The sequence below is a fragment of the Mauremys reevesii genome, linkage group 24, assembly GCF_016161935.1.
Source record: "Mauremys reevesii isolate NIE-2019 linkage group 24, ASM1616193v1, whole genome shotgun sequence".
NCBI lineage: Eukaryota > Metazoa > Chordata > Testudines > Geoemydidae > Mauremys > Mauremys reevesii.
In genome coordinates this window covers 17,957,249-17,969,347 of record NC_052646.1, presented here as the reverse complement: position 1 = coordinate 17,969,347, position 12,099 = coordinate 17,957,249, and the positions used below count along the sequence as shown (strand labels likewise).

Here is a 12,099-nt window from a genome sequence, read left to right as displayed (position 1 = left end):
TGATTCTATGAACATTACTGTAGCAACAGTTACTATAACATCACTATAGCAGCAATGCTCAGTGCATCACAAGCCTTCTGAAGACACCCGAAATGACAAACTTTGCATTGTATACCACACAATCATTTTCTAATGATAAAAATGGGGGTGTAGGTTGTTCCCCCGAGGCACAGTCAAACCCACCCTGTGGCAGATTGGAGCCAGCGCCCCATGGAGGAGAAAGGCCCTGTGCCCCATTACCCTCCCAGCCAGTCCCCCCGCCCCCCGGCACACTTAGTGGGGCCGGAATCTGACTGTCCATGGGAACTGCCTGTATCTGTGACAATCTCCCTCTTGCATCGATGGCACTGAGATCTCCAACCACTGGAACCGGCTTCTGCAAGATGTTCTAGGATCAGAGTCACACGCTTACTTCCCCTTCCTGTCTTGAAATCTCACATCTCGCCCCAGCCCTCGCCCTGACACTCGCACCCGCTCCCTGCCAGGCAGATCTTCACACGCACCCAGCTCTTCCCATTGGAGTTGGGATTCACTAGCCATCCTAACCACGCATCTGCTGTTCCAGTGCGCTATTCCCAGCCGCCCCACCCCAGAGGCAGACGCATCTCAGCTCCAGGTGAGCAACCCTGAGGTAGTGTCGCTGTGTGGCTATTCCCTAGCTGCCCCGCCCCAGAGGTAGCTGCATCTCAGCTCGGGGTGAGTGATTAGCATCTGCAGCATGTACAATACGAAAAGCAGTCTGAGCTGCTAACGTTAATATATTATTGTGTGACTGGAAAATACAAAAATAAATGGATAGACCTGGAATGGGGGGCAGGTAGCCAGGACTCCTGGGTTCTATTCCCAACTCTGAGAGGGGAGTGGTCATAACAGTGGGGCTGGGGGCCAGAACTCCTGGGTCCATCCAGAGCTCTGGGACCAGAGTGAGGTGAAGAGGGTCTCAGAACCAGGAGTCCTGGGTTCTGTCCCTGCTTCTGGGAGGGGAGCAGGGTCTAGTGGGTTAGAGCTGAGGTTGGAGGCAGGGCATCAGGACTCCTGGGTTCTATCCCAGGTCTGGGATGAGAGTGAGGTGTAGAGGGGCTCAGAGCTCGGACTCCTGGGTTTCATTTCCAGCCCCACAAGCAATATGCAGCCTGCCCCTGTTGCAGGGAAGCCGCAGGCTGCCCCAGCCAGAAGGAGAGGAAGTTGGGAGGATGCTGGGGTTTCTGAGAGAGCATCTCCCCCCAACCCCCTCCTGTCCGCACGCACTTCTGCTTTCACATTCCTGTTGTTGCTGCTTCCCCAGGCTCCAAGTCACAAACCCTGGGGAACCCGGGCTGCAGGGTCGGAGAGCCAGGGGCCGGGTCCCCCCCTGCAGGTCTAGGGGTGAGTGGAACTAGGGTGGGGGAGGGAGCTGAATGGTCTCGGGGTGCCTCTCAATCCTGACCCTCAGCCTCTTGCTATCCCAGCCCCGGGCTCCCCACCCCCACAACTCTGCTGATGCCCCTCAAGTCCGAGCAGGGTCCCGCCCCAGGGATGGGGATGGAGGCTGCATCTCTCAGGGCCAGTCCCTACGCCTACAGCACTCGGCAGTGGGGCCTCTCTCACCCTACTCTGGCAGGGATGGTTCATGGGCCATGGGGGATCCCCTTGTCCTGCCCTCTGGGGCGAGAGAGAACAACCATTCTCCAGCTTCTCTATGGCAGCCTTTCAAGTATTTGAAAACCGCGATCATGTCCCCCTCGCTTAATCTCTATATCAAACCACCCATGCCCAGTTCCTTCAGGCTGTGCCCCTAGGGCTTCTATTCCATCCCTTTGATCATCTTTATCCCTCACCCCTGAATCCTTTCCAGTTTCTCTGCATCCTTTCTATACTTTGGTGACCAAAACTGGACACAGTCCCCAGCTGAGCCCTAGCCAATAGTGAGTAGAGCGGTAATGTCACCTCCCGTGACTTGCATGCTCTGCCTCTGTTAATGCAACCTGAAATTGCATTTGCTTTTTTTTTTGCAACAACATCGCATTGCTGACTCCTGTCGAGGTTGTGATCCACCAAAACTCCCAGCTGCTTCTCAGCAGTGCTGCTGCCAGGCCAGTTCTTCACCATCCTGTATTTGTGTGGTCTTTCTTCCCTAAGTGGAGCACCTTCCATTTGTTCTTCATGAATTTCATTGTGTCGTCTACAGCCCAGTTCTCCAATTTATCGAGATTCCTCTGAATTTTAGCTTCATCCTCCAAAGCCTTCGCAAGTGTTTGTGTCATCTGCAGATTTGATCAGTCTGCTCCCTAGTCCTCCATACAAGTCATTGATAAAGATGTTAAACAACACAGGACCCAGCACAGATCCCTGTGGAGCCCCACTTGAGACCTCCCTCCAATCCCACATTGTTCCAATAACAGTTACTTGTTGTTTGTGGTTGGTTAACTAGTTATGATCCACCTAATGGTAGTTCCACTGAGCCCACATTTCTCCATAAGAATGGCCATACCTGGTCAGACCAAAGGTCCATCTAACCCAGTATCCTGTCTTCCGACAGTGGTCAAAGCCAGGAGCCCCAAAGGGAATGAACAGAACAGGGAATCAACAAGTGATCCATCCCCCCATTCCCAGCTTCTGGCAAACAGAGACTAAGGAAACCATCCCTGTCCATCATGGCTAATAGCCATTGATGGACCTGTCCTCCATGAAATTATCCAGTTCTTTTTTGAACCCTGTTATAGTTTTGGCCTTCACAACTTCCTCTGGCAAAGAGCTCCCCAGGTTGACTGTGCGTTGTGTGAAGAAATACGTCCTTACATTCCTTTTAAACCTACGGCCTATTAATTTCATTTGGGGATTCCTGGTTCTTGTGTTATGGGAAGGAGTAAATCATACCACCGCATTTACTGTCTCCAGACCTGTCATGATTTTATAGACCTCTATCATATCCCCCCTTAGTTGTCTCTTTTCCAAGCTGAAGAGTCCCAGTCCTATAAATCTCTCCTTATATGGAAATTGTTCCATCCCCTAATCATTTTGTTGCCCTTTTCTGAACCTTTTCCAATTCCAGTTTGGGATAGGGCCACAGAACTGCACACAGTATTCAAGATGTGGGCGTACCATGGATTTATATAGCGGCAATATGATATTTTCTGTCTTATTATCTATCCCTTTCTTAAAGATTCCCAACATTCTGTTCACTTTTTTGACGGCCGCTGCACATTGAGTGGGTGTTTTCAAAGAACTATCCACAGTGACTCCAAGATCTCTTTCTTCAATGGTAACAGCTCATTTTATATATATAGTTGGGATTATGTTTTCCAATGTGCATTACTTTGCATTTATTAACAGTGAATTTCATCTGCCATTTTGTTATCCCTTTGTAGCTCTTCACAGTCTGGTTTGATCTTAACTATCTTGAGTAGTTTTGTATCACCTGCAAATTTTGCCACCTCACTGTTTACCGCTTTTTCCAGATCGTTTATGAATATGTTGAACAGCACTGGTCCCAATGCAGAACACTGGTGGACACCACTATTCACCTCTCTCCACTGTGAAAACGGACATTTTATTCCTACCCTTTGCTTCCTATCTTTTAACCTGTAACTGATCCAGCCACTGGAGCCAGGTTGTGCAAGACGTTCTAGGGATGTGTTTCTCAAATGTGGCTTTTCCTGCAGCCAGAGCCTCCCCAGTGGTGATTGGGGGGTGAGGGGGCAAAGCAGAGGCCCCTCTCCCAGGCCCACAAGCAGGGGTTTGGCCCTGTCCCATCTGGAGACACAAACACTGGAGGAGCAGGGGGCCAGTGAGTTCCCCACCTTCCCGGGGGTGGTGGGGTCGGTCTTCAGCCCTGGGGGGGTGGGGTCCAGCTGTGGGGTTTGGGGCTCTAAATCCAGGCCCCATAGTCCATCCCTGGGCCCCATCCTGTGGGCTTTGGGATCTTTCTCATGGCCACTCAGTGGTGAGCTCTGGCCCTGGACCCTCGCCATGCAGCAGTAGGTTCTGGCCCAGGCTCACCCCCCAATGACCCACAGCTCCCACTGCCTCTCCAAGCACCCCATCCATCCATCCCCCATCGCCCCTGGCCCCCACTGCCTCCCTACCCACCTCCCCATCCGGGGCTTAATTTGTCCCCTGCACTTCCGGGCTGAGTCAGTCTGCTGGGAGAAGGGATACGTGTATGTTTGTGTCTTTTCCCAGCAGACTTAGGAGCTACCTGGGAGGCTGGAAAAAGCTCAGGGGCCGACTCTGTGGGTGCTCCCGGGCTGGAACATCCATGGGAAAAAATATTAACAACAACAAAAGACAGGAAGGTTCAAAGCCCCTTACTTGTGTCTCTATTCTGTACAGGTCCAGGAAAGAATAGAGAGAACTGAACATTATTTTATTATTGAGTCTGCAAAACACCCTAAATAAATGAATGACAGCTAGGTTGATCAAGGGTAGGGAGGAGCCTGGTTCTGTTGGTCGCAACATGATGCTCCTGGGAAGTGTTGGCAGGATGAACCCAAAGTTTCATGGCAAAGCCCCCTGTTTATATATCAGAGGGGTAGCCGTGTTAGTCTGGATCTGCAAAAGCAGCAAAGAGTCCTGTGGCACCTTATAGACTAACAGATGTTTTGGAGCATGAGCTTTCGTGCATCCGACGGACATGGATCTGTGCATATTTCTTTGTTTTTCCTAAAGTTAATTCAGTATTTTAGGATTTAGCATTTTTTATTTAGGAAGGATTCTCTGAGTGGCGCCAGTGAGCTCTTTGCAGCTGTCCCACCCCAGAGGCGAACGCATCTCAGCTCTGGGTAAGTGATTAGGATCTGCAGCATGTACAGTGTGATAAGAGGTGCAAAATGCTAGTGTTAAAATATTGTTTTGTAACTGGACACAGCAGAAATAAAGGGTTAGAGCGGATGCAGGGGCTGGGCACCCCCCCGCCACTACTGGGTTCTGTCCCTGGCTCTTGGAGGTGAGGGGGGTCTGGCAGGTCAGAGCAGTGGGGGCTGGGAGCCAGGACTCCTGGGTTCTATCCCAGCTCTGGGAGGGGAGCAGGGTCTATTGGGTTACAGTGGCGGGTGGAGGCAGAGAATCACGACTCCCGATTTCTGTCCCAGCTCTGGGAGGAGAGTGGGGGTTTAGCAGGGCTCAGAGCCAGGACTCCTGGGTTCTATTTCCCGCCCCACAAGCAAGATGCAGCCTGCCCCTCCTGCACGGAAGCTGCAGGCAGTGAGAGCCAGAGAGAGGGGAAGTTGGCAGATGCTGATTCAGGGGTTTCTGAGAAAGCATCTCCCCCCAATGGCCCCTGCCAGCGCCCACTTCTGCTTTCAGGTTCCTGCGCATGCTGCTTCCCCAGGCTTCGAGTCACAAACCCTGGGGAAACCGGGCTGCAGGGTCGGAGAGCCAGGTGCTGAGCCCCCCTCTGCAGGTGTAGGGGTGAGTGGAAATGAGGGGGAGGGAGCTGGATGGAATGTGGAGACTGGGGTGCCCCTCAATCCCGACCCGCTGCCCCTTGCTATCCCAACCCTGGGGTCCCAGCCCACACAGCTCTGCCGTGGCCCCTCCAGCCCAAGCAGGGTCCCGCCCCAGGGCTCCCTATGGGGGACCACACTGGAGGCGTCGGCTCCGGGGGCCACTTACAGCAGGGGGTTCCCCAGCTCCCATCTCTCAGCCTCCTTCCTGAGAATATCTGAGGGCATCAGAGGGATGATGGGAAATGGAACTACCGGGAGTTTCCCCTTCCCCACATGGGTGGATTTGGGTGGCAGGGAGGGCAGGTATTGCAGAGGGGGTAGTTATAGATATCCCAGGTTGAGCACATACGTGCAAACTTCTCACCAATAGTTCAACTGTGCTCACTCCATTGTGCTGACCCAGCTCCATGGGGGGCAAAGTGGGGTGTATCTGTGGGGCACAGACCCCCTGGGGCTCCCAGATACTCTATAGGGGCAGGGCAGCCCCCCAGGGTTAGGGGTGAAGTCTGGATCTCTCGGGGCCGGTCCCTTCCCCTCCAGCCCTGGGCAATGGGGCCCGACCCACCCTGCTCTGGCAGGGGATGGTGCATGGGCCATGGGGGATCCAAGCTGAGACCCGCCCAGCTCACTGCAGTGGATGGGGGAGGGGGAGGGAGGAGTTAGAGGCCTGTACCATTTTAACAGGTAAAGACGGGGGGGAAGGTGTGAGTGGCCCAATTCAAATGTGAGGAGGGGAAGGCGGGAGTGGGCCCCACCATTCTCACAAGAATGAAGAGGATGGAGGGTCAGTAACACTGACAATGAGGAGAGTCCCAGCTGCAGGAGGACCAGGGTTGAGCGGGGGAGGGGGGAATGCAGCTTTGGGGCAGAGAGGGCAGCATTAGCGCCCCACCCTTTCTGCAGAGTTCACTGTGCGTTTTGTGAAGAAATACATCCTTACATTTCTTTTAAACCTTCCGCCTATTCATTTCATTTGGGGACTTCTAGTTCCTGTGTTATGGGAAGGAGTAAATCATACCACCATATTTACTGTCTCCACACTAGTCAGGATTTTATAGACCCTATCATATCCCCCCGTAGTGGTCTCTTTTCCAAGCACAACAGTCCCAGTCTTAGTAATCTCTCCTTCTATGAAAGCTGTTCCACACCCATAATCATTTTTGTTGCCCTTTTCTGAATCTTTTCTAATTCCAATTTCAGATCGGGCGTCCAGAACTGCATACAGTATTCAAGATATGAGTGTTACTATGGATTTATATAGAGGCAATATGATATTTTCTGTCTTATTATCTATCCCTTTCTTAATGATGCCCAAAAAATTATTTTGATGGCCGCTGCACATTGAGTAGGTGTTTTCAGAGAACTATCCATAGTGACTCTCAGATCTCTTCCTTGAGTGTTAACAGCTAATTTATACCCCACCACTTTATATGTATAGTTCGGATTATGTTTCCCAATGTGCATAACTTTTCATTTATTAGCATTGAATTTCATCTACCATTTTGTTACCTAGTCACCCAGTTTTGTGAGATCCCTTTGTAGCTCTTTGCGGTCAGCTTTGAACTTAACTATCTTGAGAAGTTTTGTATCATCTGCAAATTGTTCCACCTCACTGGTTACCCCTTTGTCCAGATCATTTATGAACATGTTGAACAGCACTGGTCCCAGTACAGACCCCTGGGGACACCACTATTCACCTCTCTCCACTGTGAAAATTAGCCATTTATTCCTGTCCTTTGTTTGCTATCTTTTAACCAATCACTGATCCAGGAGAGGATCTTCCCACTTATCCTATGACAGCTCACTTTGCATAGGAGCCTTTTGGGAGGAACCTTGTCCAAGGCTTTCTGAAAATCTAAGTACATGGACTGGGTCACCCTTGTCCACATGCTGTTGACTCCCTCCAAAAGTTCTAGTCGTTTGGCGACCCATGATTTCCCATTACAAAAACCATATTGAGTCCTCCCCAACAAATCTCTGCATCTGATCATTCTGCTCTTTGCTATAGTTTCACTTTACTATAATTTCAACCATTTTGCCCATCACTGAAGTTAGGCTTCTTGGCCTTCAATTGCCAGGATCACCCCTGGAGCCTTTTTTAAAAATTGGTGTCACATTCACTCTCCTCCAGTCATCTGGTACAGAAGCTGATTTAAATGAGAGTTAGTAGTTCTGCAATTTCACATTTGAGTTCCGTCAGAAGTCTTCTCCAGCTTCCTTATGAGAAAGTCATGTGGGACTGTATCAAAAGCCTTGCTGAAATCCAGGTATGTTATACCCACTGCTTTCCCCCAGCCCCCAACCAGTTACCTTGTCAAAGAAGGAAACCAAGCTGGTTTGGCAGGATTTGTTCTTGGTAAATCCATGCTGGTGATCACACTTTCGTCCTCACAAATTGAAGGTTTTATACGTTGTTCTAGTGGCTTTCCATTTGTTGAGGTCAGGATGACAGGTCTATAGTTCCCCAGCTCCTCCCTTTTCCCCTTTTTAAGATGGCCCCTCTGTTAGCCCTTCCCCCATCTTCTGGGACCTCTCCTGTGTCGGAGAAAAACTCAGTTCTCGCTTTTTGTTTGGGTGCAGCAAAATCAAATACTTTATTATTTCTCCAGTAATTACAATGGAGGGAGAGAGTGCCATGGGACACAGGGTCGCCCCAGTCCTGGACAGGTCTCTCAACTGTTAAACCATTACAGCAAGCCTTTATACCTTTGTTACAGACAATTTCTAGCAATAATACAGACGGTAAAAAGAAACAATTGCATTTGTTTATACATAAGCCTTTCTGCTATCTTATTTGTCTCACTACTAGAAAAAGCAAGCCTGCATATTTGGTTACAGCAAGGTCGTAATAACTTTTTACACAGTTCGTTCATCTGTCCCACACTATCTTTGCTTCTACAAGTCTCACGTCATTAGGGTTACAGCTAGGTTAACTCTTGCTAACTGACTGACATGCATTAAAATCCCCTTCAAATGCTTATTAATTCTTTCCCTGCTTCCACACTCCCCCCTTTTGTACTTCTAGTACAACAAATATTATCAAATCTCTATTTGCATTAATTCATGGATTTCAGATTCTACATCAGATGTTTCAACCTTAGGTGTTTTGATTGGATGTAATGACAATGCATGATTAGCATGAACATGAAAGGTATTGCTATTATTACATTTTTTTACAACAACAACAACATAATCCGAAGCTAACTAACAATACTATAAACAATAACATTCCCATAGGAATAATATAATGGGGCTGTTGTACAATTTTGGTTACAAAGCACAAGACATCATACTTAGTACATAAAGTAGACACTCTATAAGCTGTATGAAAGGCATTCTTTTCAGCTTGATATATATTCTGAAGCATGTGAATTTGTCCTTGCAATTCAGAGATTCTTTGAACCTTTGGTAACAATGAAAGCAAATTTTGAAACCGATCAGGCACTACTCTAGTCCAATTAAAATATACCTGAAATCTAAGAGCTACTTGCAACATTCTATCTGCAGGCCAGAAAATGATATGATTGCCTGCAGCAGTGGTAAGATTAATATGTATATCTTGCAATGTGGTGGCTTTTACGTACACACAGCTATCATTAGCTTGAAAAAAAAATGGGTGTCCCGTCAGGGTAGTTCCTTGACCTCCACCCTCTCAGCAAATATTGTCATAAACAGTGACAACTTCCCCTGGCATCAGTTTATAGATACACTGAGCTGTGGTGGTTCTAACGGGCAAAATGTCCATTGACTCTCTATTCTTATCCAAAATGTCAGGTGTTATTCTAGGGGTACTGTCTAGAAATCAGTTAGGTATACCAGGTGGTCTAATTTCCCAGATGTCTCGGTAAATAATTACAGTCCCACATGCATCCTCCCCATGAACCCAGCATGATTCGGTATGTGGGAGCCCACACCCCCCTAACCGGTCCAAATGCTTGGAAGGAGCACTGTAAATGTTCACACTTCCATCCAGAAAGTGTCCAAGTATGTTTCCATGACCATAAATCAGATGGTACTCCTGATGTGTCTGTAAGGGCAGTGGGCCAAGTCTGGTCTAGATCCCACTGCAATAACTTCCCAGCCTCAGTGATATTCAATACCATCTCTATCAGTAACTTCTGGGTCATAGAATTAAGGGTGGAAATGACATGTAACTCACCAACTCCAGCCTGTACTTAAGATAGCTGAGCTTTAAAAATAAGGCTAGTGGCCTTTTCTAGTTGGCCCAATTTCTTATCATGTTCTTGACCTTTAAGAATATTCCAAATGGCTACTACACTATTGGCCCCAGCCCACAGGGATCTGGTCAATTCCCTTTTTGTCCAGAGGAAATAACCCAGGCTTTTTGTTGTGCTAATCCAATGGCAGCCCGTTGTGAGCAATCTGGGTATGTAGAAGTGATCTGAAAACTGGATAAGGGCAATGTCATTTAAAATCCAATTAGGGAGGGCAATACATACTGAAGGATTTATCCAAAACACAGGGCGCAGCCTGTAGAATAAACCCCAAAATCCAATCAATACCACATTCCCAAGCAAGGGTCCCACAAATTTTTTCCTGCCAGTGTGTAATTCTTCGTTTCTTCACCAGGGTCAGTTCTCAATGTCCTTTCTGGTCAGGAAATCCTGGACTTTGGCAATGCCAGTGGAGTGGGTGTTTCTTCTTCTTTCCCGAAGCAGTCGTGGTTCAGCATCCTACAGGGGAGATTACCAGGACATCACCCTGTAATGGTTTTGCTTTTTCTAGAAAAGTTCAAAGGCACAGTAGGTCTGTCCGTGGACAAGGGAGAGGTTACGAGCATGTCACCTTGTCCTTTTTCCTGCTGTCCAGAAGCACAGTGGAACTAGAAGAAAGAATAGGCTAATCATCAGTAGGAGAATTCTCCTGGGGTGGAGGGGTCTTTTTGCAGTGAGAATCCTGGGTCCAAGCAGTCAGTCTGTGGCACTTCTCAGCGGTGTTGGTAGTCAACAGGACTTGGAAAGGGCCTTTCCAGCGTGGAGCCAAAGCAGTCTTTCGTTGATGGATCTTTATGTAGACCCAGTCTCCTGGTTCCAACGAGTGGCAAGGTTGCACAGGATCCGTCGGTAGTGCTTCCTTCACCTGTGTATAAAAAGACTTAACACATTTAATTAGTGCCTGACAATACTTAAGCATTATGTTATCCATCAAATGAATGTCCATCTGAGCTGGGGTTAGTGGGGGTGCAGTTGGTAGTCGCATTGGGCGTCCTGTCAAAATCTCATGAGGGCTGAGTCCAGTCTTGCGATTGGGAATGGATCTCATACTCATCAGTGCCAAAGGAAGGGCATCTGGCCACTTTAAGTTTGTTTCAGCACAAATCTTGGCCAGTTTATTTTTTAAAATCCTGTTCTGGCGTTCCACTGTCCCAGCAGACTGTGGGTGGTGAGGGCAGTGAGCTGCACATAACTCCTTTACAATCTGTCCAGTAAAATGAGTTCCACGATCACTGTTGATACTCACAGGGATGCCAAAACGTGGTACAAAATCTTTAAGCAAAATTTCACAACAGTCCTGACATCTGCTTTCCTGCAGAGAAACGCTTCAACCCAATTGGTAAATACATCAACTAAAACTAATACATATTCATAACCACAACATTTAGACATTTAAATAAAATCAATCTGAATATTTACAAAAGGTCCCCAAGGAGGAGGGTGGGCTGCCCGCTGCACACCAATCTCGTTTAACTGCAGCAACCATCCCCCCCCTTTCCTTGGTAGTCAGCCAAGCCATGAGCGGTGTCCTTGACTGGGGCCAGCGCCTTATCCTTAGATTGAGCATGTTAGCTATTCTTTTTTCTCCCTTCATGGCTTGTTTTTTTAACCTACAAAGGAAACTTTTACTCTTTACTTATACACCTTCTTTTATACCATGAACACATAAACATTACTGTTATACAGTACATTAGTCTTATTATTCAGTGTATGCCACATATACCCTTTAACTAAAATAACCTTATTACAGAACTTTGGAACAACAAGCCAGGACAAGCACACCCACTTTGAGAAGTTCACTTAATATAACCTCTAGTCCAATAGCTTTCCACCATCCCCAGCCCTCTGGCTAGAAGTCTGAGGTAGCCAGAAGGATCCCCTGTACAATATGGGGAGTGGGTTAACTTTTCATGTCCTTGCTTCCAAAGACTGTTGGTATGCAAATTTTAACAACAATTCTCAATTAAAAGATTTGGCCAATGTAGTTTCTTTCTCTTACTTAAGAAAATGTATTAGACTTTAGTATATCACATTTTTCTGATGTAACCAAACACTTTGTATTCTAAGTTGAACAAAACAAGTATCTGCATTTCAATCCAACACTTCCGCTTGATTTCAAATCAGACCATCTCATGAAAATATTAAACACAACAATTCTGGCCACGAGACAAACACCACAAGACAGAACATAGAACACAAAACATAATTTTTATTGTGCTAGTAAATGCATGGTACGTTGAATGCTGTTCAGCTGGCATCAGTTTTCTCTGATTATCTGAAAGACAAAAACAGAGGTCCACCCCTTCTGGGCAATCAATCATTGCTTAAAATATACAAATACTCTTGTTGATTTCAGGCAAAACAGGGGAATTATCCCATATTTTCTCGTATGGGTTTCATAGGCAGCCCTGGTTTCAGCGGCCTCTACCTTATCAGTT

The 12,099-nt window shown here is 47.5% G+C and overlaps 1 protein-coding gene across 2 annotated transcripts in view; it reads left to right on the top strand.

The window, feature by feature from the left end:
- Nucleotides 1-466: 466 nt before the first annotated feature.
- LOC120390225 (myeloid cell surface antigen CD33-like) overlaps nucleotides 467-12,099 on the top strand; it is a 122,648-nt gene continuing 111,015 nt past the window's right edge. Inside the window, exons 1-3 of one of the 2 annotated variants that reach the window (XM_039512684.1) lie at nucleotides 467-696; nucleotides 4,686-4,760; nucleotides 5,284-5,388. The gene's annotated coding sequence lies outside the window, so the exon portion shown is untranslated. Of the gene's footprint in view, nucleotides 697-4,685; nucleotides 4,761-5,264; nucleotides 5,389-12,099 lie in introns of both variants that reach the window. The other variant, XM_039512685.1, reaches the window with a different exon arrangement.